The sequence below is a fragment of the Salvelinus alpinus genome, chromosome 26 (assembly GCF_045679555.1).
Source record: "Salvelinus alpinus chromosome 26, SLU_Salpinus.1, whole genome shotgun sequence".
In the NCBI taxonomy this organism is placed as follows: Eukaryota; Metazoa; Chordata; class Actinopteri; order Salmoniformes; family Salmonidae; genus Salvelinus; species Salvelinus alpinus.
This window is the reverse complement of record NC_092111.1, coordinates 15,163,953-15,184,884: the sequence shown is the minus strand read 5'-3', so window position 1 is coordinate 15,184,884 and position 20,932 is coordinate 15,163,953. Positions and strand designations below refer to the sequence as shown.

Genomic DNA, 20,932 nt, shown 5'->3' with positions numbered 1-20,932 from the left:
GAGGCTCAATGCCAAACGGATCCCTCCTTCTCCCTGGGCCTTTCATTTGACAGTTCATGAAGGGTCAACAGGGGCCTAAGGACAGTGTGGAGGGATGGTTAATGATAGAACCCAGGAGTGACTGAATGGGGTTGATGTTCCTATCCAAGCTACAGGATGTGCCCTTGGTTGATTTCAAATGTTGATTTGTGTGTGTGTGTTTTGACAGGTGGAATGTCATAACCAGTGGGGTTGTGAGGTGGCAGACAGGTGGTCAGACTCATCCTGCTGGGCAGTCTTGTTTTGATTGACATTTGGTTGAGTTTTCAACTAATGTGCAATCAACAACAAAAATGTCATTGGATTTAGGTTAAAAGTTGAAAATAAATTAAATTCCCTTACCTTGATTACTTTTTGCAAATCCAATCATTTTCCCACGTTGATTCAATGTCAGAACACTGATTTTTTGTTGTTGTTGAAATGACGTGGAAGCAACATTGATTCAACCTGTTTTTGCCCAGTGGGATCCTCCACAGCCCAGAGGTGCAGAAATCTTACTGCGAGAGGAGTTGGGGAGATCAGAATGGGCATTCTGTTTCAAGTTGGTATTGTCACGTGCTAGCCCGTCTCCAGATCCAACCTGACATCAGCGTTGTGTTCATTAGGCACCAAACGGAAGAACATCAACTGAAATGTGAAGGTACAGCCTGCACTTTTCCAGTAACAACCGTGTGTTTTAATTCTCCAAACATTTTGCAAGTGTATGCCCTAGTGAGCACGATCAATTGTACCACTATAGACGCAGAAGCCTATTTCTCTTCCTTAAAATCCCCAGAATGAAGATAACTCAAATCTGTAATTTTTACGTTTTGGCCGAGGGTGTTTTAGTTGCAAAATTTGACATCTAACAGGTGTTTGGTGCAGTGTTTCTCAAGTTTAAAAAAACGTGTTGTCTTATGTAAATAGTCAGAGCTGCTGTGCAGGTCAACTTCACTGTCTATGCTTTTGGATAGAGAGCAATCACTGCAGCTGTTCACCCCATGTTAGTGGGCAAATGTACATCGGCAAAAAACAACCCACCCTTCATTTACCCGGTGTGACGCACATATGTTCCAAACTCCGTTTGGGCGGAGACAGACTTTATGACCAAAAGTATCCTATTTAACGTAGTTAATTTTGACACTAGAATAATTGTTTGACTCATATCGATGCCACATAGGCCACTTTCAAATGGAATGCGTTGCTAAATCAACCCTTGGTCTGCTAAAAAAGGTTTAATTTACACCGATAACCACCAGAGGGCGAACATGTATTGGTCAATAATGGTTGCAATTGATGTTTTAACGAGAGATTACCTCGTGATAGTATACTGGCTAATGCTGGTTGCAATTGACCCATGTGGGCTAATTATGATACTACCTTGGATATGCCTTTGGAAGATGCAAGGCAGCAAAAACAACCCATCTACTCACCCTGTGGAATGATAACATTGTGGCATTGTGGGCACTAGAGGGCGACACAAAACCATGTATTTTTCTTGAGTTCACCAGTCGGTAGCTGAACTAAAACCTCCAGGAATATTTCGAGTAGGCCACTGGTACCAGAGTATTGAAGGTTTACGAGCACATGCCACTTTAATCAAGACACTTGCTATACCAATTGGTGTTAAAAACAATTGGCCTAGTTGGCCAGAGTCTTGGCAATCCAGTCTAGATCATCTAGATTCTAGATGATCTAGATCAATGCTATTTAATTTGTCCCTTAAAGGGATTTGTAACATAAATCAAATCAGTCATGCAGGAAGGCTAAAAGTGTCAAATTACTTTCCATAAATCAGCCAGCTGTTTGTGAAGGGTTCCCTTCTAGTCATGGTCCTGTGATGTGAGTTGCTTACATTTATTTTAACATTTAACTACTCGGTAGCCAATATTTACACTTAGCCTCCCCATCCCCATGAAAATGTTTACAATTCATGTACGAACTCCTCAAAACTGTTTATAAACCCCACATAGTAACATCCTCAACCCCTTTTAATCGCAATGCCTTTTAACAAAGGCAGCCTGCCCATAAATGTGGAAAATGAATATGGGGTAGTGGATGTAATCTGTTTGATCAACAGCAGGTTCGTTACAAATGTAATTCTTACTTGATATGCTTCAAATATCCTTTGTTGATGAGAATTTAGTTATTCAGACCATCTGTCAATATTTTTACAAGTAGAAGTGTTTTGTTATGAAGGTTAAAGAAAGGAAATGAACTCGATTTAAGGCTTCCAATCTAATGGTCAGGGATTTAGGATTCCCTAAGTAATGTCTAGTCAAGACGTTCAAAGTGTAGTTGATGTGTCCATTACGTGAAGAATTCCATGTAATTATAGTCAATAAGTCATGTAAATGGGTTAAAGCTCACTAAAAGCAAACCAAATCCCCAAAAGAGAGGCTAATAATTCAAAATAATCAATGCAGATAGCTGAGTACAGTTAATTTGCCTGTGTGTTCGCTTTCCATAATAATATATTCAGTTAGATCTAAAACAAAATCGGTCGGTGCCAATTAGAGATAATATTCAAGACACTTGGACAGGTGAAGTGTTCAACATACACCATTACTCTTCCTCGGTGCTATAGGAAAGCTTACCTCTTAAGCCTACTTTGAGAGGGATCTTTGGCTAGCTGACAGTCTCGCCAAAATGAATATTCTTTTGTTAAGGAAAGCTATGACATTTTAGTGGAGAATTATTCACCTGCATGTTTGGCTCACTGGAGGGTTAGCTGTATAGTACATGTACATGTACCATAATGTTATTCAATTACTTACCACATTAAACCACATAATGCTTAATTTTAGGCTAACGAACATTTTTCAATGTACGGGTCCTACTAATTATCACAAACAACCACAAATAACTATAAAAAGGTACCCCAAATGACCCCAAACAACCCCAAATGGGTACCCCAAACGACCCCAAACAACCCCAAATGGGTACCCCAAACAACCAAAAACAGACACAAACAGGTACCACAAACAACTCCAAACAACCCCAATTAAACACCAAAGACCCCATACCTTCACAAACGACCCCATACAACCACAAACGGATACCCAAAACGGGTACCCCACAACCCCAAACAGGTACCTCAAACAACCCCATACAATCCCAACCAAGTACAAATGGGTACCCCAAACAACTACAAATGTGGATACCCCAAACAACCACAAATAAGTACTACAAACAATCGCAAAAATATTCCCAAACAACACCAAACCTCCCCATACAACCCCAACCAACTACAAACTGGTACCCCAAACAACCACAAACAGGTACCACAAACAACCCCAAACAAGGATTAGCATCCAGCTGCAGATTATGCACGCTGAGGCCACCTCAACACATTCGCTTGCGTCTCAGACTGTATTTTTTTCTCTCAGTTGGTACAGTATGTGCACATGCAGTGCTCTAACGCCCTAGACTAATCTGTCACTAGCTCTGGTCCAGGGCAAAGGTAGTAGCTAGTCAGCTCTGGTCCATTCTAGCTCTGGTCCAGGGCATAGCTAGAAGCTCTAGTCCAGGGTGTAGCTAGATGTTTACTAGCTCTGGTCCGCACTAACAATATCTGGTCCAGGGTGTAGCTAGTAGCTGTGGTCCGCACTAGCTCTGGTACAGGGCGTAGCTAAATTAGTGCGGACCAGAACTGGCTAGCTAGTAGCTACGCCCTGGACCAGAGCTAATGACAGATTGTAGGCCTGGTCCAGGGTGTTAGAGCACTACACACCACTGAGATGCAAAAATACAATCTGAGATGCAAGCGCATGCACTTTAAGGTTTGCAGACCAGGTGGCCTCAGCGCACATAATCTGCAGCTGGATGCTTCTCGTTGTTTGGGGTACTTTTGCATGCCTGTTTTATTTTTTGGGGGGTTACTTTTGGGCTATATTGTGTACCTGTTTGTGGTTGTTGGGTTTACCCTGTTTGTGGTTGTTTGGGGTGATTAGTAGGACTCTACCCAATGTACCTGTACTGTAAACTGTTGCTCAAGGGCGTGGGGAGGTGTACCCCTCTCTGCAGGCTTAATTTGCAGACCATAACTACAATAACTACTAGACTACAAGTTGTTAAACAGAGAGTAGTTATATCTGCGTAACATTACATGTAATATCATTGAAGGCTAGAGTTGTCGAATTCCTAGTGGTCAGAACTTTCAACTTGTGTCTCAATTTGAGTTAGAGGCCCCATTTATTTGTATTTTCTTTTAGGGGTTTGTTTCAGATAATCTACTATTTAGGCTTTCAGCGTGGAACCACCAGACATCCACACCCTATCTTGAATTGTCTGCTTCTTAACACTTAGTATCAATCTGTGTAGGCGAGATGCCATGCAGAGACTTATAGTTAATGGAGATGGCATCAGAGGAGATTCGAGGCGATGAATAAGTCATTCTTGGTCTCATTTCAAACATGAAAGATTCATACCATCAATTTAGATGACAGTATTAATTTAACATGACACTGCATTAATGGTCGATTTCAGTTTCACAGAACTCATTTAAATGGATTGGAGTCCCTTAATTTGATGAGATGTGATTGCTGAGAGCTGTAATGTCTCTCTTTCTACTCTCTCCTTTCCTCTCTCCCTTTGGCGTGTTTAATGCAAGCAGGCGTCCCAGAATGGGATGTCCGCTGGGGGCTAGACCCGCTGTGTGTGTGTGTGTGTGTGTGTGTGTGTGTGTGTGTGTGTGTGTGTGTGTGTGTGTGTGTGTGTGTGTGTGTGTGTGTGTGTGTGTGTGTGTGTGTGTGTGTGTGTGTGTGTGTGTGTGTGTGTGTGTGAGTATCTGAAAAATGAAGATACTACACTATTCCACACCCAACCACTCAACTGTGAAACACACACCCATTTTTCTAGACCTTCCTGGCAACAGTTGCCATTCAAACACGGGTTAGACCACCAGGATCTGATTTGTCACATTCCATACTTGTAGTGAGTGAAGCGTACATGAATGTATTAGCAGTCCTCTGTATGCCGGCAGCACTCCTCAGCATGTCTCCCAGCATTGACTAAGTAGTAGTTAAAACCTTTTTACTTTTCATGTAGCACCTCAAATCAATTGTTATTATGCAGGCCCAATCATGCTTTGCTATATAGCCCACTAATGCTTGCCTGGTCTGGCTTAGCTACCATTGTCAGTTCTGCCTATTCCTATTAGGTTTTGCTAGTCTAATGACGAGCTGAAGCCAGTCTGGCCAAGCTAGTACAGTCCCAGGAATTAAGTCCCCCATGTTACACTGTGCTGGTCAGTGGGGGTTATCCCATTCTGGGGGTTCTCCCAGTCAGGCTAAGCTAGTTAGCAGCAATGACACCCTCAGGCCTGTGGTTCATCTTCAGACATACTACCCTAACAGCAAGTAGCTAGGCTACTTAGCAACCATGACACTCTTAGTCCTGTGGTTCATCCTTAGCCATGCTAACCCAGTAGCAGGTAGCTGACAGTAGCCTGATAATGACTCTCTGTGCCCCTGGTGATGGATGGCATGCTCGGATGTGCTCCCTCTCATCCTGACAGGCCCCGGCTGGCTGATTTATTAATGACAATAATTAGGCGTAAACCTCTCTACAACCAAACCAGAGTGATTAGTGCCTTTAATGATGGAGGGGAGTGGTGTGGGGAACCTGATTAATGCTCACCGCCCTGACCTTTTGCATTCTGCCTTTGCAGAGAGAGAGAGAGAGAGGAGGAGGAAGAGGAGGAGTGCACTGAAGATGTCTGCTTACAAGTAAGGTGTATTCATTGTCAATGCCTTCAGTTGTAAACTGAGAGGTTATTTTACATCCCTTCCAACTACATCACTCAATTATGTGGAATTTTTGTGATACTTACTTTTTCTTCATTAGTACTGTACAATGTAGGTTCACATGTTTAAGTTTCCATTTTTAACTGAATGTTCTTTTTTAATTAAAGGGGTAAACTGTGACACAGACTACATACATTTTTGGACTTTTAAATTCATGATATACATCCATTTATTCTTGAAGAATATAACTTATTCATGCCTCATGAGCTTAGTTCAACCATCTTACCCAATCAGAACCAAAAATATAAGATTGTTTTATTCCTTTGATTTGTAAACAATATGATTGTAAACACACACTGTATATCCTCAAAACATGGTTAAAACTTTAATTTGGATCTCATAGATGGTCAGTCCTTGCATCCATAGCTCTGTTTTTACGAATTTGAGAGTGGCTATATTTCTCTATCCCCATCCTTCAGCTATTTACCAAATCAGTGGCGGGGTGGTGGCTTTGTTATCATTTGAGCTGCAGATTGCCCCTTTAAGTAGTAGACAGATCTCCCAACTGAAAGAATTATGAATCGAATTGAGGAGGAGTTGAACAACAACTTAAGTTGAGATACAGTGCTTGAAGTGTTAATGGGTGAAGAGCCAAACATTAAACCGAGACACAATTCAATTACGCAAGTCAAGCACAATGTTCACAAGTTAGAAAAGACAAGCAATGCCACCAGCTCCAGTAAAACAGAAGCTTGGTCGAACCAAATCACTTGTGCATTAACTGGGCACATGCACTCCCTTCTGATAAAAAGAAAAGCATCCAGTGGCTGACTGACTGCAATGAAGAAGAAAAAATGTCAGAATCTTTATTTGGGTCAGGCTTGAGTTGGAAAAGCTGGCAGCTAATGACCTACAGGAAATGGAGATCAAAGTGAAGAGGACTATGGGCGGCCATCTTATGGTGCTGATGTGCTTCAGATCAGACTAGCACTGACTTTATCAGTGTACTCCATCTGTGGGATAACGCTGTTCACTAATCACAACACAATCCATGGTTGTTGGATTTGACAACAGCCAGAAATGGAACTGGTGTGGTTTATGAAGAGTGTGACAGATTTGTTATAGTTTAGAAGCTGAAATTCGGATACAGTAATATTGTGCTAGTGTAAAATCTGGTCAATGTAGACAAGTACTTGTCATGACAAGCTTTGGCTCGAATGAAACTGATGTATTTCACACAAACATGAGGTTTTACCCCTGGTCATGACTTATTTAATATCCACTCAAATATGACTAAATCATGTTCTTTGACTTTGTCTCTCCACATCTGGGGTTATTGTTTTCTGTCTGAAAATCAGGAGTAGACAAACATGCAACCTTTCCCCATGTGGTGGTGTGGCAACTCAAAAGGTCACACGTCTTTGATATGGGTGTCACATGATGGCAGAGAGCATCATTTAAGTGGGTAGAAAAAAAAATTTTATCAAATAAAATTTTATTTGTCACATGCGCCGAATACAACAGGTAGACCTTACAGTGAAATGCTTACTTACAAGCCCTTAACCAACAATGCAGTTTTAAGAAAAGTAAGTGTTAAGAAACTATTTACTAAAATAAACTGAAGTAAAAAAAACGTATACAAAAAATTAAAGAAGAAAATAGAAAAATAACAAATAATTAAAGAGCAACAATAAAATAACAGTAGTGATGCTATATGCAGGGGGTGCCGGTACAGAGTCAATGTGTGGGGGCACAGGTTAGTCGAGGTATTTGAGGTAATATGTACATATAGGTAGAGGTAAAGGGACTATGCATGGATAATAAACAGAGAGTAGCAGCAGTGTAAAAATGAGGGGGGGGGGGTCAATGCAAATAGTCTGGGTAGCCATTTGATTAGCTGTTCAAGAGTCTTATTTATTGGGGGTAGAAGCTGTTTAGAAGCCTCTTGGACCTAGACTTGGTGCCGCAGTACCGCTTGCCGTGTGGTAGCAGAGAGAACCGTCTATGTGGCTGGAGGCTGGAGTCTTTGGCAATTTTTAGGGCCTTCCTCTGACACTGCCTGGCATAGAGGTCCTGGAAGCTTGGCCCCAGTAATGTACTGGGCCATACACACTACCCTCTGTAGTGCCTGGCAGTCAGAGGCCAAGCAGTTGCCATACCAGGCGGTGATGCTACCAGTCAGGATGCTCTCGATGGTGCAGCTGAATAACTGTTTGAGGATCTGATAACCCATGCCAAATCTTTTCAGTCTCCTGAGTGGGAATAGGCGTTGTCGTGCCCTTTTCACTACTGTCTTGGTGTGTTTGGACCATGATAGTTCGCTGGTGATGTGGACATCAAAGAATTTGAAGCTCTCAACCTGTTCCACTACAGCCCCATCAATGAGAATGGGGGCACGACAACGCCTATTCCCACTCAGAATGGGGGCTCTTTTTCCTGTAGTCTACAATCATCTTCTTTGTCTTGATCACGTTGAGGGAGAGGTTGTTGTCCTGGCACCACACGGCCAGGTCTCTGACCTCCTCCCTATAGGCTGTCTCATCGTTGTCGGTGATCAGGCCTACCAGTATGTCGTCGTTGGCAAACATAATGATGGTGTTAGAATCTTGCTTGGCCATTCAGTCATGGGTGAACAGGGAGTACAGGAGGGGATTGAGCATACACCCTTGAGGGGCCCCCGTGTTGAGGATCAGTGTGGCAGATGTGTTGTTACCTACTCTTACCACCTGGAGGAGGCCCGTCAGGAAGTCTAGGATCCAGTTGCAGACGGAGGTGTTTAGTCCCAGGGTCCTTAGCTTAGTGATGAGCTTTGAAGGCACTATGGTGTTTAACGCTGAGCTGTAGTCAATGAACAGCATTCTCACGTAGGTGTTCCTTTTGTCCAGGTTGGAAAGGGCAGGTTGGAGTGCAATAGAGATAGCATCATCTGTGGAATTGTTAGGGCGGTATTCAAATTGGAGTGGGTCTAGGGTTTCTGGGATAATGGTGCGATTCAATGTACGATTCAATCTTAAAACATTGAGACGTCCTTAATATTAGATTTTCTGCACCAGCTGCACAAATAGACACAGACCCTTGTCTTACCAGAGGCAGCTGTTCTGTCTTGCTGATGCATGGAAAATCCAGCCAGCTGTATGTTATCTGTGACGTCGTTCAGCCACGACACTGTGAAACATAAGATATTACAGTTTTTAATGTCCCATTGGTAGGATAGTCTTGATCAGAGCTCATCCAGTTTATTATCCAATGATTGCACGTTGGCTAATAGGACTGATGGTGGAGGCGGACTACACACTCGCCGTCGGATCCATATGAGGTACCCCGACCTACGTCCCCAATATCTCTGTCTCTTTCTCATGCGGATGATTGGGATTTTGGCCTTGTCTGAAGTAAATCCTTCACATCCTTCTCATTAAAGAATAATCTTTGTCCAGTACAAGGTGAGTAATCGATGTCCCGATATCCAGAAGCTCGATTCGGTCATAAGAGACGGCGGCAGAAACATTCTGTTCGAAATAAGTTACAAATAATGTGAAAAGAACACACACAATAGCACAATTAGTTAGGAGCCTGTAAAACGGCAGCCATCTCCTCCAGCGCTATTCTGTCAGCTTCTGATCCCAGGTTAATATCCCACTTCTATTACCAGTGTAGAAAAGTAGTTAGTATCCCACTTCTGACACCAGTGTATCAGTGTTTAGTATCCCGCTTCTGACACCAACATAGCAAAATCTCTAGAATTCCAATTCTAACAATAATGTAAGAAATAGGTTAAATATATCCCACTTCTGACACCAGTGTAGCAAATATGGGGGTAGCTTGACTTAAACCAGCACACGTCAAAGCACAGCACACTACTGTTATGTCAGGACACTGTAACAGTGTAACAGTGATAGCTGTGGTTGCTACAATAAAAATATAATATCAAGTGCCAATTGTAGTGTGGTTTAAGTCGACTCATGCCTCCAGTGAATTCTGTGTCACTGAATTAAATGACTCCCCTTCTCCTGAAATCTCTTGGTTTGTTTGCTCTCTCCATAACATGAGTCTGATCAAAGACCCATAAAGTTGCTCAAAACAACATGATCTGCAGAAGTAGCAGAAACAGTTGCCAGGACGACCCACAGCAAACAGCCTGCAGGCAAATATTACCCCAATCCTTCATCTTTAATGGAGGAAGCACAAGGCTGCAAGGTGATTTCTGCTCTGCTCTTCCGACGTTGCACAGCCACTCACACTGGACAAAAGCCACTTAATGAGAGCGTTCCTTTTCTCCTGCATCATGTGGGAAAGAGGACCTGCACTCAGCAGCCCAAATTATCCTCCCCACTTGCTGTGTTTTTCTGCACTCGTTAAATTATTTATCAGGTCTTAAGATTCAGTGAAACATTGGTTTAATACGGACACACCACACGTAAACAGCCTCGTAGAGTAATTGAAGTGCTAGTTTGTGTTGAGCTTTTTCTTCTACTCTCTCTTTCCAACATAGGAGACGTTGGGTTTAGTGGAAGCTCTGACCACATCATGCAACTTTCTTGTGAACTCTAAACCTGTGAATTTATAGTATTTTTTTCTCTCTCTTAATCTCAAATGTATTGTGATATCCCTACATCTTAAAAGCCCAAAGGATGTATGTCTCAACTAAAGCCTGCATTTGGTAGCTCCCTTCTTTGCCCTGTTCAGATTAAACCATCCGTTCTGCATTGTCTGTAATGTGTGTGTGTGTCTGTGTGAGAAGCCTAGTCCTGACAGCAAAAGGGCTACAGCTCACTAGCTTCTTCTCCCAGAGCAGTCGCCACTTAACTAGACCTATTTTGTTTGGCCGATCCCCTTCTACTTTACTATTTTATAATCCTCAAATGGAATCGAGTTAAAATTATAATTTTTTTACTTTCGGCACTACCCGTCGCAGATGAGAGGGAATCTCCGTGTTAGACGATTATAATGTCACTCCCATGATCCTCGGCGCCCATTTAATTGTAAATCATGGCCTCATGATGCGTCAAAGGATGTCGGTAGTAGGCAATTAAATGGCAGAATATAATAGAACAAATTATTGCCTGTCAGACTTTGAACAACACAGTCGGTATTGGAATTACACTTAATCATCATGTGCATTAGAGGTATCATTGGAATCCTGCTTAAGGATGAACATGAAACTGACTGCATTATTAAAACCTCTTATTGTGATGTCCATTTATTTGCGGGTTACAGTTCAACAAGTAAGGTTTTCGTCGAACACAGAATAATTAAAAGCCTGCATCATCCTAAGTCTATCAAGCAAATAAACCAAATTGTGAAAAATTGCAAATTTTCCTTGGCTTGGGAAATACTTCAAATTGCAAAATTTTCCAGAGTATTTTATAGGAGAGAAGGCGAATATTAAATACTTTTAACCAACAAGGAGATGAGAGCCTTTTTTGCATAATAAATGTATCCATATAAACTAGGGTACATTCTCACTAGTAAACCTACTAATCTGTTTTAAATCCGACTTTAACTTTTGGCTTTGGAAGGGATCGTTTAATTTTTGCTCATTAGGACCGAAACAGATGCCACTTGCTCATCTTTTAAAAACCGAGAGGAGATACGATTGATAATGAAAAAGTGCCCCGCATTCAAAAAATATGGTGTTATTTCAGGATAGGGTAAATATTTTGTCAGCTTGTGATATTGTATCATATGTCACATTTTGTAACGGCTTTTGTGAAGAGTTGATAGACACTTGAGCAAGTGTGTGAATGTTTGAGAAACATATGATAAAAAACAAAATTGCCTTGCCATACACTCATTTGATAGAAGATCACATAAATGATTATGATAAGCTTTGTGGCATGCACTGTCTAAGATAGGTCTGTCTTCAAAAGAGCCCACCTGGCTGCAATACAAATAGGTCCTTCAATGTGTCTAATGCAGCTTCTTATTATCCAATTGGAGCAAATGCGATTGAGCTATTAGATTTGTTATTCTTAACTTAAGCAATAAGACATAGGGGGGTGTGGTATATGGCCAGTATACCACGGCTAAGGGCTGTGCTTTCGCACAACGCAATGTGGAGTGCCTGGACACAGCCCTTAGCCGTGGTATATTGGCCATATATCACACATCCCCGAGAAGCCTTATTGCTATTATAAACTGGTCATCAATGTAATTAGAGCAGTAAAAATAAATGTTTTGTCATACCCGTGACATGTGGCCTGATATACCACGGCTGTCAGCCAATCAGCATTCAGGGCTCGAACCACCCAGTTTATCATTAAAATTAACACACTGTCACTTAAATTAGGTAGAGGAAAAAGTTAACTGTATCTTTATGCCCTGGAGCAGTACATTGAGCTCTTATATCACTTGGACAATTTGATGTAGCTGAGGTATTCATCATAATTCTTGGGAGAATGGGAGAAAAGTGGACCTTGTATTAATATATGCTCTCGTAACTGCTCCACCATATGATTTTACCTGCGTGTGTCACGTTCCTGACCTGTTTTCCTTTGTTTTGTATTTGTTTTAGTTGGTCAGGGCGTGAGTTGGGTGGGTTGGTCTAGGTTTGATTTTCTATGTTGGGATTTTGTGTTGGCCTGGTATGATTCTCAATCAGAGACAGCTGTCAATCGTTGTCCCTGATTGAGAATCATACTTAGGCAGCCTGGGTTTCACCTGTGTTTTGTGGGTGTTTGTTCCTGTGTCAGTGTTTGGGCCACACAGGACTGTTTCAGGTTAGTCACGTTTGTTGGTTGTTGTATTTTGTAGTGTTTGTTGTTTTCCCATTAAAATATGAATACTTACCAATCCGCATCTTGGTCCAATCCATGCTCCTCCTCGTCTGAGGAGGAGAACGACTACGACAGCCGTTACAGAAACACCCACCAAAACAGGACCAAGTGGATTGGAGAAGGAAGGCAAGTACAACAGCAATGGGGAAAAGAGGAATGGACTTGGGAGGAAATCCTAGACGGGAAAGGACCCTGGGCAGAGCCAGAGGAGTGTCGCCGCCCCAAAGCGGAGCTGGAGGCAGCGAAAGCGGAGAGGAGGTTTTATGAGGCGAAAGCAAGGCAGAGCGGCTGGAAGCCCGAGAGGCTCACCCAAAAATTTCTTGGGGGGGGGGCTAAAGGGGAGTGTGGCGAAGCCGGGTTGGATACCCGAGCCAACTCCCCGGGCTTACCGTGGAGTGAGAGGGCGTCGTACTGGTCAGACACCGTGTTATGCGGTGGAGCGCACGGTGTCCCCAGTACGCGTGCTTAGCCCAGTGCGGGCTATTCCATCTTGCCGCACTGGGAGGGCTAGGTTGGGCATCGAGCCGGGTGCCATGAAGCCATGAAGCCATGGCGTACATGGCATCAGCCTTACAGGTGGTGTCCCCGGTTCGCCTGCATAGCCCAGTGCGGGCTATTCCACCTCGCCGCACTGGCAGGGCTACGGGGACCATTCAACCTGGTAAGGTTGGGGAGGCTCGGTGCTCAAGAGCACGTGTCCTCCTTCACGGTCCGGTATATCCGGCGCCACCTTCCCACCCCAGCCCAGTACCATCAGTGCCGACACCACGCACCAGGCTTCCAGTGCATTTCCAGAGCCCTGTTCCTCCTCCACGCACTCTCCCTGTGGTGCGTGTCTCCAGCCCAGTGCCTCCAGTTCCGGCACCACGCACCAGACCTACTGTGCGCCTCAGCAGGTCAGAGTCGGCCGTCTGCTCAACGCCGCCTGCGCTGCTTGCCTGCTCAGCGCAGCCTGTGTCTGAACTGCCTGCCTTCCCAGCGCTGTCTGAACTGCCTGCCTTCCCAGCGCTGTCTGAACTGCCTGCCTGCCCAGCGCTGCCCGTCTGTCCCGAGCCTTCAGAGCCGTCCAGCCAGGACCAGCCAGAGCCGCCCAGCCAGGACCAGCCAGAGCCGCCCAGCCAGGACCAGCCAGAGCCGTCCAGCCAGGACCAGCCAGAGCCGTCCAGCCAGGACCAGCCAGAGCCGTCCAGCCAGGACCAGCCAGAGCCGTCCAGCCAGGACCAGCCAGAGCCGTCCAGCCAGGACCAGCCAGAGCCGTCCAGCCAGGACCAGCCAGAGCCGTCCAGCCAGGACCAGCCAGAGCCGTCCAGCCAGGACCAGCCAGAGCCGTCCAGCCAGGAGCTGCCAGCCAGCCAGGATCCGCCGGAGCCTTCCGCCAGCCAGGATCCGCCGGAGCCTTCCGCCAGCCAGGATCCGCCGGAGCCTTCCGCCAGCCAGGATCCGCCGGAGCCTTCCGCCAGCCAGGATCCGCCGGAGCCTTCCGCCAGCCAGGATCCGCCAGAGCCTTCCGCCAGCCAGGATCCGCCAGAGCCTTCCGCCAGCCAGGATCCGCCAGAGCCTTCCGCCAGCCAGGATCCGCCAGAGCCTTCCGCCAGCCAGGATCCGCCAGAGCCTTCAGCTAGCCAGGATGCTGCCCCTCAGTCCGGTGCTGCCCCTCAGTCCGGTGCTGCCCCTCAGTCCGGTGCTGCCCCTCAGTCCGGTGCTGCCCCTCAGTCCGGTGCTACCCCTCAGTCCGGTGCTACCCCTCAGTCTGTTACTGCTCTTTGGAATAGTGGGATTGACATGGAGGGTGGATATTGGGAGGAGGCCACGGAAGCGGGGGTTGACTATGGTGGGGTGGGGACCACGACCAGCGCCAGAGCCGCCACCGTGGACAGACGCCCACCCAGACCCTCCCCTAGACTTTGTACTGGTGCGCCCGGAGTTCTCACCTTAAGGGGGGGGTTCTGTCACGTTCCTGACCTGTTTTCCTTTGTTTTGTATTTGTTTTAGTTGGTCAGGGCGTGAGTTGGGTGGGTTGGTCTAGGTTTGATTTTCTATGTTGGGATTTTGTGTTCGGCCTGGTATGATTCTCAATCAGAGACAGCTGTCAATCGTTGTCCCTGATTGAGAATCATACTTAGGCAGCCTGGGTTTCACCTGTGTTTTGTGGGTGTTTGTTCCTGTGTCAGTGTTTGGGCCACACAGGACTGTTTCAGGTTAGTCACGTTTGTTGGGTTGTTGTGTTTGTTGTTTTCCCATTAAAATATGAATACTTACCAATCCGCATCTTGGTCCAATCCATGCTCCTCCTCGTCTGAGGAGGAGAACGACTACGGCAGCCGTTACAGCGTGCATCCATGCTATTCAACTGCTTGACACCCCAATAAGTCACGGCCCCTGGTGCTCTTATCTGCGTCCCCCACTAGGATGCAAGTAAAATAGGTTAACTTACACGCTGATAAAACAGTTGCTGTTACAATGAAACATTGTCTGTTAAAGACAATCTCACTGTACGATTCTTCAAGGGCCAAATGTTGCAAGCTTGGAATGGAATGCAGATTTAGTTTCTGTTTCTCTCATACCCATATTTAGAAGAGAGTATTCATAGCAAGTGTTTCCAAACTTTCATCTAACTCTGAACTGAGCAGGGGACATTTTTCAAACCTACTCTATTTTCCTTCCTAAAAGCCTGCATGGACACCCTAGAAGACTTTCCTTCAGAATTGGAACCCCTTTTGTTTCTCCTCTGCTGCATCTACAGGTACTCAGCCGCCAATCACCATCTTCCAGACACTTCATTAGCCACAAAAGCACCTCTCACACGGGACACGTACTGTACTAGGCACAGGCTAACTACTGTTGTCTCAGAGAATCAGCTAAGCTCACTGATTGTAATTGCACGTTAGCTGTAGGGCGTGATTTGCATGTGATGACAAAGGGCAGTTAAGGATGATGATGATTTATTTAAAGGTTTTTAAAAAGCCATGACATGATGGAAAGAGCACTCTAGCCAAACGTTAACAACTGAAAGTGTGGTACACCTTCTGTAATTACAGTCTAAATCTGTTCATTGTAATCAGTAATGATAAAGTCAATAATATGTTTCTGTACCTGTTTGACTTTAGCTTGTATGGTTATTTAGTCCATAGTACGGCCATAATTATGTCTCCGTTATGCAAACCCATGAAAACCATTTCATTTTTAACATGGACTGTTGTGCTTAATTGCTATGTTCCCTGGTATAAGGAATAGGTCATGGGTTCCTAAACTTTTTTGTTGTGTCGGGACCCCTTTTGTAATAGAAAAATGTACCAGGGACCCTCTCATAATATCAGAACACAACTCCTACTTTATAGTGCAATGAAAATAGCACTATACAAGCCCCCGTCCTGGCATCAGAAGGAACATTTTGCCGTTTTAAAGCTAATGTCCTGCAATTCTATACATTTTGCCTTGGGGCAGAGAGAACATTTTGCAGTTTTAAAGCATTTTTTATTTTTTTTTCTACACATTTTGCGAAGGGGAAGGGATTTGTTTTATTTGTACAGTTTTCTAGCTTAAATTACAGTACAGTGGATTTATGTTCAAAACAAGTTTGGGGGAATACAAGAAGAGTTGAGTTGGGAAAAAAGTATAATTGATGGAGTACTGTGGATACCAATATCCCTGTGAGCCTCCCAGGCCCATGTGCATCTAAGGGAACATAAATTATGATTAATAATATTACATTGTATTGTATTGCACCCCCTTAACTTTTTCCATAGATCCCTGGTCAAAAATGTGATGCTAGCAAAAAACAATTAGATTAAAAAAATGTAATAAATCTATTGTGTAGACCCCTTGCAGTACCTCCGCGGACGCCACTTTGGGAACCACTGGAATAGGTCATGAAGCTTTCTACGTTAAGCACATTGGCTCTTCACTTTATAGCACATTGCTTCAAATCTCTCTCTGTAACACTACAGTATTTGTTCTGAATGATGGGGCACTGTGACAATGCCGTGTTTTACGTCTGCCAATACAATATACATAATGTATTTAAAGTAATGGGGTGTGCCACTCTTTGTGATGTCTGAATGACTTCGCTCTTAACACACCAGTGACTCTTTTGAGTGTGATTGAACCCTCTCTGTCAAAACGAATGATTCAACTGCCTGTTTACCCTAGATGTCACCTTCTAAGTTACTCTTAACTTCTACCTGGTACAGCCAGAAGAGGATGGGTCTTCCCTCTGAGCCTGGTTCCTCTCAACGTTTCTTCTTCTAGAGTTATTTATGGGGGGACACAATCCCTTGGTCAGAAGACACATTTCCGTTGTTCGCTGTAACACATAGAATAGAATGTAACTTTATTTTCCGTCTCTTAGTGTTCCTAGATAAACTTTTCGGTCTGGGATGGGCCGCAGGGTTAATTTACAGTCTAAATATCTTTGTGTGTTTTGTAGTATTTTAATCTGTATCCTTTAACTGAGTTACTGCATTTCAAAGAATGTGAAAGTAAGGCAAGAAGGAAGTTGATATTTTCATTGATTTATCTTCGGGTAACTTTTGGATCATGGAGGCGACTAATACGCACTCCAAATGACACTTACTTTAAACGTAGTGAAAACAACATTTTGGTTTATTGGCCGTGATTTCAACAACCTCTTCAGTTTCACAACTCTGGACTTTGAAGTTCAAGTTTCCTCTCTCCATCCGCAGCACCACCACTCCATGGCTCTTTTCCTCTCTTTAAGTATGTGTTGGTTACTACTAGTTCTGGAATATCCCAGAAATGTTCCATAAGCACAAAAAGCTTCTCTCTAAATCCCTGTTAGTGAACATTTCTCCTTTGCCAAGATAATCCATCCACCTGACAGGTGTGACTTATCAAGAATCTGATTAAACAGCATGATCATTACACAGGTGCACCTTGTGCTGGGAACAATAAAAGGCCACTGTAAAATGTGCAGTTTTGTCACAGAACACAATGACAAAGATGTCTCAAGTTTTGAGGGGCGCATTCAATTTGCATACTGAATGCAGGAATGTCCATCAGAGCTGTTGCCAGAGAACTGTATGTTCATTTCTCTACCATAAGACGCGTCCAACGTCATTTTAGAGAATTTGGCAGTATGTCCAACCGGCCTATGCCCTCCCACGACCACCCATGCCTGTGCTCCTGCCCAGTCAATTTAAGTCCATAGATTAGGACCTAATAAATTCATTTCAATTTACTAATTTCCTTATATGAACTGTAACTCACTAAAATCTTTGAAATTGTTGCATATTGTGTTTATATCTTTCTTCAGTGTATATATACATTGACTGTACAAAATATTAGGAACACCTTCCTAATAATAAGTTGCACCCCCTTTTGCCAGCCTCAATTCATTGGGGCATGGACCATACAAGGTGTCACAGGGATGCTGGCCCATGTTGACTCCAATGCTTCTCACAGATGTCTCAAGTTAGCTGGATGTCCTTTGGGAGGTGGACCATTCTTGATACACACAGAAAACTGTGTGAAAAACCCAGCTGCGTTGCAGTTCTCGACACACTCAGACCGGTGCACCTGGCACCTACTACCATACGCCTCTGAATGGCACACATACACAGTCCATGTCTCAATTCTCTCAAGGCTTGAAAATCATTCATTAACATCTCTCCTCTCCTCCCCTTCATCTACACCGACTTGAAGTGGAATTAACAACTAACAGCAAGATGGGATCCTAACTTTCACCTGGTCAGTGTACAGTACCAGTACAGTCACCAGTAAAGCAGCCCACACCATCACACCTCCTCCTCCATGCTTCACGGTGGGAACCACAAATGCGGGGATCATCCATTCGCCTAGTCTGCGTCTCCCAGAGACACGGCGGTTGGAACCAAAAATCTCAGCCCAAAGGACCGATTTCCACCGGTCTAATGTCCATTGCTCGTGTTTCTTGGCCCAAGCAAGTATCTTCTTCTTATGGGTGTCCTTTAGTAGTGGTTTCTTTGCAGCAATTTGACCATGAAGGCCTGATTCACGCAGTCTCCTCTGAACAGTTGATGTTGAGATGTGTCTGTTACTTGAATTTATTTGGGCTGTAATCTGGAATGAGTAAATGTGTCTGGTACTGTATGTCATTGAAAGACCCGGGTGTTCCTAATGTTTTGTACAGTCAGTGTACTTTTGAGTTGTTACTCATGTATGCATTAACTCGTTAATTTAGTGTTATCTGTGTAAAATGTGTTAAACGCTTGTTACAAGTGCTAACAATGTCAAAGTGTACCTAGCAGTACCTTTTTCTCTAGCACTTCCTGGAGCGAGTAGTAGCTGTGCCAGAAAAAGAACAGGCCTCAGCCAGTAGAAGAGAAGAGGCAGTTGAACACTCACATACGCTGTAACGATAAACCGCTACAGCCGTATCGGTCAAATAGTGTGAAGAATCCCCACCCCTCTGAATAATATAAGTAGTGGTTTGACTTGCTTGGAGACAGTTCCCAAAAAACATCTGTTTCTTTTCAATGGGGTGGGGTGTGGGGGGTGGGGTGGGATTTGTCGAGAGGCAAATAAACTGTCTGTCGCACGTACATCCTTGCTCATATCAACTTTCCTTTGCTCGTGGGACAGGTTGGAATTATGGAGGGAAGAGTGGGAGGGGTGGGGAAAGACGAAGGCCCTTGTAGCTCAATCACCATTGTGCGGAATCATTCAGAGCTTATGTTAGCCTAGCACCCGGGCACAATGACTCCTATCGTGCACCCTTATCTGCGCCTTCATGAATTACTTTCCGTCTTGATCGACCTGAGATGGATCGTTTAAATGCAAGTTATGATTAAAAGCCTGTTACTGTCAACCCCTCAGAGAACAAATAACAAATACCCCCTGTTTTTGTGGTGAAAAGGGAAAAGATGACAGCTTAAAAAATATATGAAATTACACAGTGGGGCCAGGAAAGAGCGATGGAATTTATTGAGCTGAAATGTGTTGTAGGGAGATTTAGGAAGTGAACCCCGAGGGGGGTGGATGAAGTTAATGACTGATTAACAACAGCAATTATAAGATGAGGGGTAGGTATGTAATTAAAATTTCACCGCTCGCCTGTCAAGTGCGTATGTCAGCCCATTGTGCAGCCTTGTTAAAAAAACACAGGAAAAAGAAACCGCCACTTACTTCCAGGGCTTGGCTGAGAGGATCGAGTGGGAGTGATGGGAGTGATGGGAGTGTGGGTGAACGCTCGCGCGTAGACACGGAGCTCTTGAAGGCTGTAACTCAACATTTTAAGAGATGCCCCTTCGTTAGAAGTTCACAGGCATGCTTTTTGTGTTGACAGTCTTTGGCACAGGATATTTGGCAGTCAGGGAATCATTTTCCTTAATTAATAGGATGCATATTTGATGGAGGAATAAACAATTCAAGCTCAGCAAAGTGGAAAAAGCGAAAGATTTAGTGGGATGGAAAGGTGGAGGGACTTAATTAGTGCAGTCAATTCTCCACTTGAGAGAGACTTCCACAGTGCCAGAAAGGGACAAGAGATCTCAAGACAGTCAGGCAGAGTTGAATAAAAATAAAAGACAACGGCGGGGAGAGAGGTTAATACGTGTCTTTCAGGTGACATACACCCAATCGAATACCATGCTGTCTTTTAACGCAGGCAACCATACATTTTACAAAAGGGGGAGGGTTACAGCGTTTAGCAATCTTATACCAGCACACAGCAAGTGGTGAGGGCCTCTTTAGAATTCACAGAGGCCATTTAAGAAGGCTCACCACACAGAGGCCAAGCAAGCAGCCGGCACGTAGAGATGCAGACATACAGGCGAAGGATCTGCCAACGGTGGCCTAGTATCTGCTGGCAGTTTTTAGTAGACTTCCTGCTGCTTGACAGGATTTCCTGGTGGCTTTGCAGGGGAGGATCATGGGATACCATGGAGGAAAGTGGGTGGGTTTCTGTGAGCTTGTAGTGGAATAATGGAATAATCCATGAGGTTTACTGTTCAAATGTGTGAAGGTGACACGTTCTGATATGAATGTAGTTTATAGGTGCAGTATTGAGTGTTAAGGAGAAGTTTTAATGTAAGGTGGATGGACAAAGTTGTATTCTATTATATTCTAAGTGATTAGCAGTATTACGCTTTATTGCAGTAAGATTGAGCATCAGAAAGGCGCAAATTGAAAGATGTCCTGAGGTGACGGTGTCATTTTATGATAGGATTGTAGAGAGAAGCAGTATTAAAAAAGAGTTCAAATTGTGTTTTATTCCTGCAATTGTATCCTCTACATAATTACTTTTCATGAAAAGAATAAAACATGTGTCTTTTTGGGGGGAGTTTAATATGGTACCAACGCATTTATGTTTGTTGTTTTCTAATTCAAGCGTTAAAGTTGACACCCACTTAACTCTAAAAGTCTAAGCCTTTGAAAGGGGGGGTGGGGGGGTTCTAC

The 20,932-nt window shown here is 44.0% G+C and overlaps 1 long non-coding RNA gene across 2 annotated transcripts in view; it reads left to right on the top strand.

Moving 5' to 3' along the window:
- The first annotated feature begins 498 nt into the window (after nucleotides 1-498).
- LOC139554804 (uncharacterized) overlaps nucleotides 499-20,932 on the top strand; it is a 139,305-nt gene continuing 118,871 nt past the window's right edge. For both annotated transcript variants that reach the window (XR_011670896.1, XR_011670897.1), the window contains exons 1-2: nucleotides 499-679; nucleotides 5,690-5,747. This is a non-coding gene — a long non-coding RNA (uncharacterized lncRNA). The remainder of the gene's footprint in view (nucleotides 680-5,689; nucleotides 5,748-20,932) is intronic.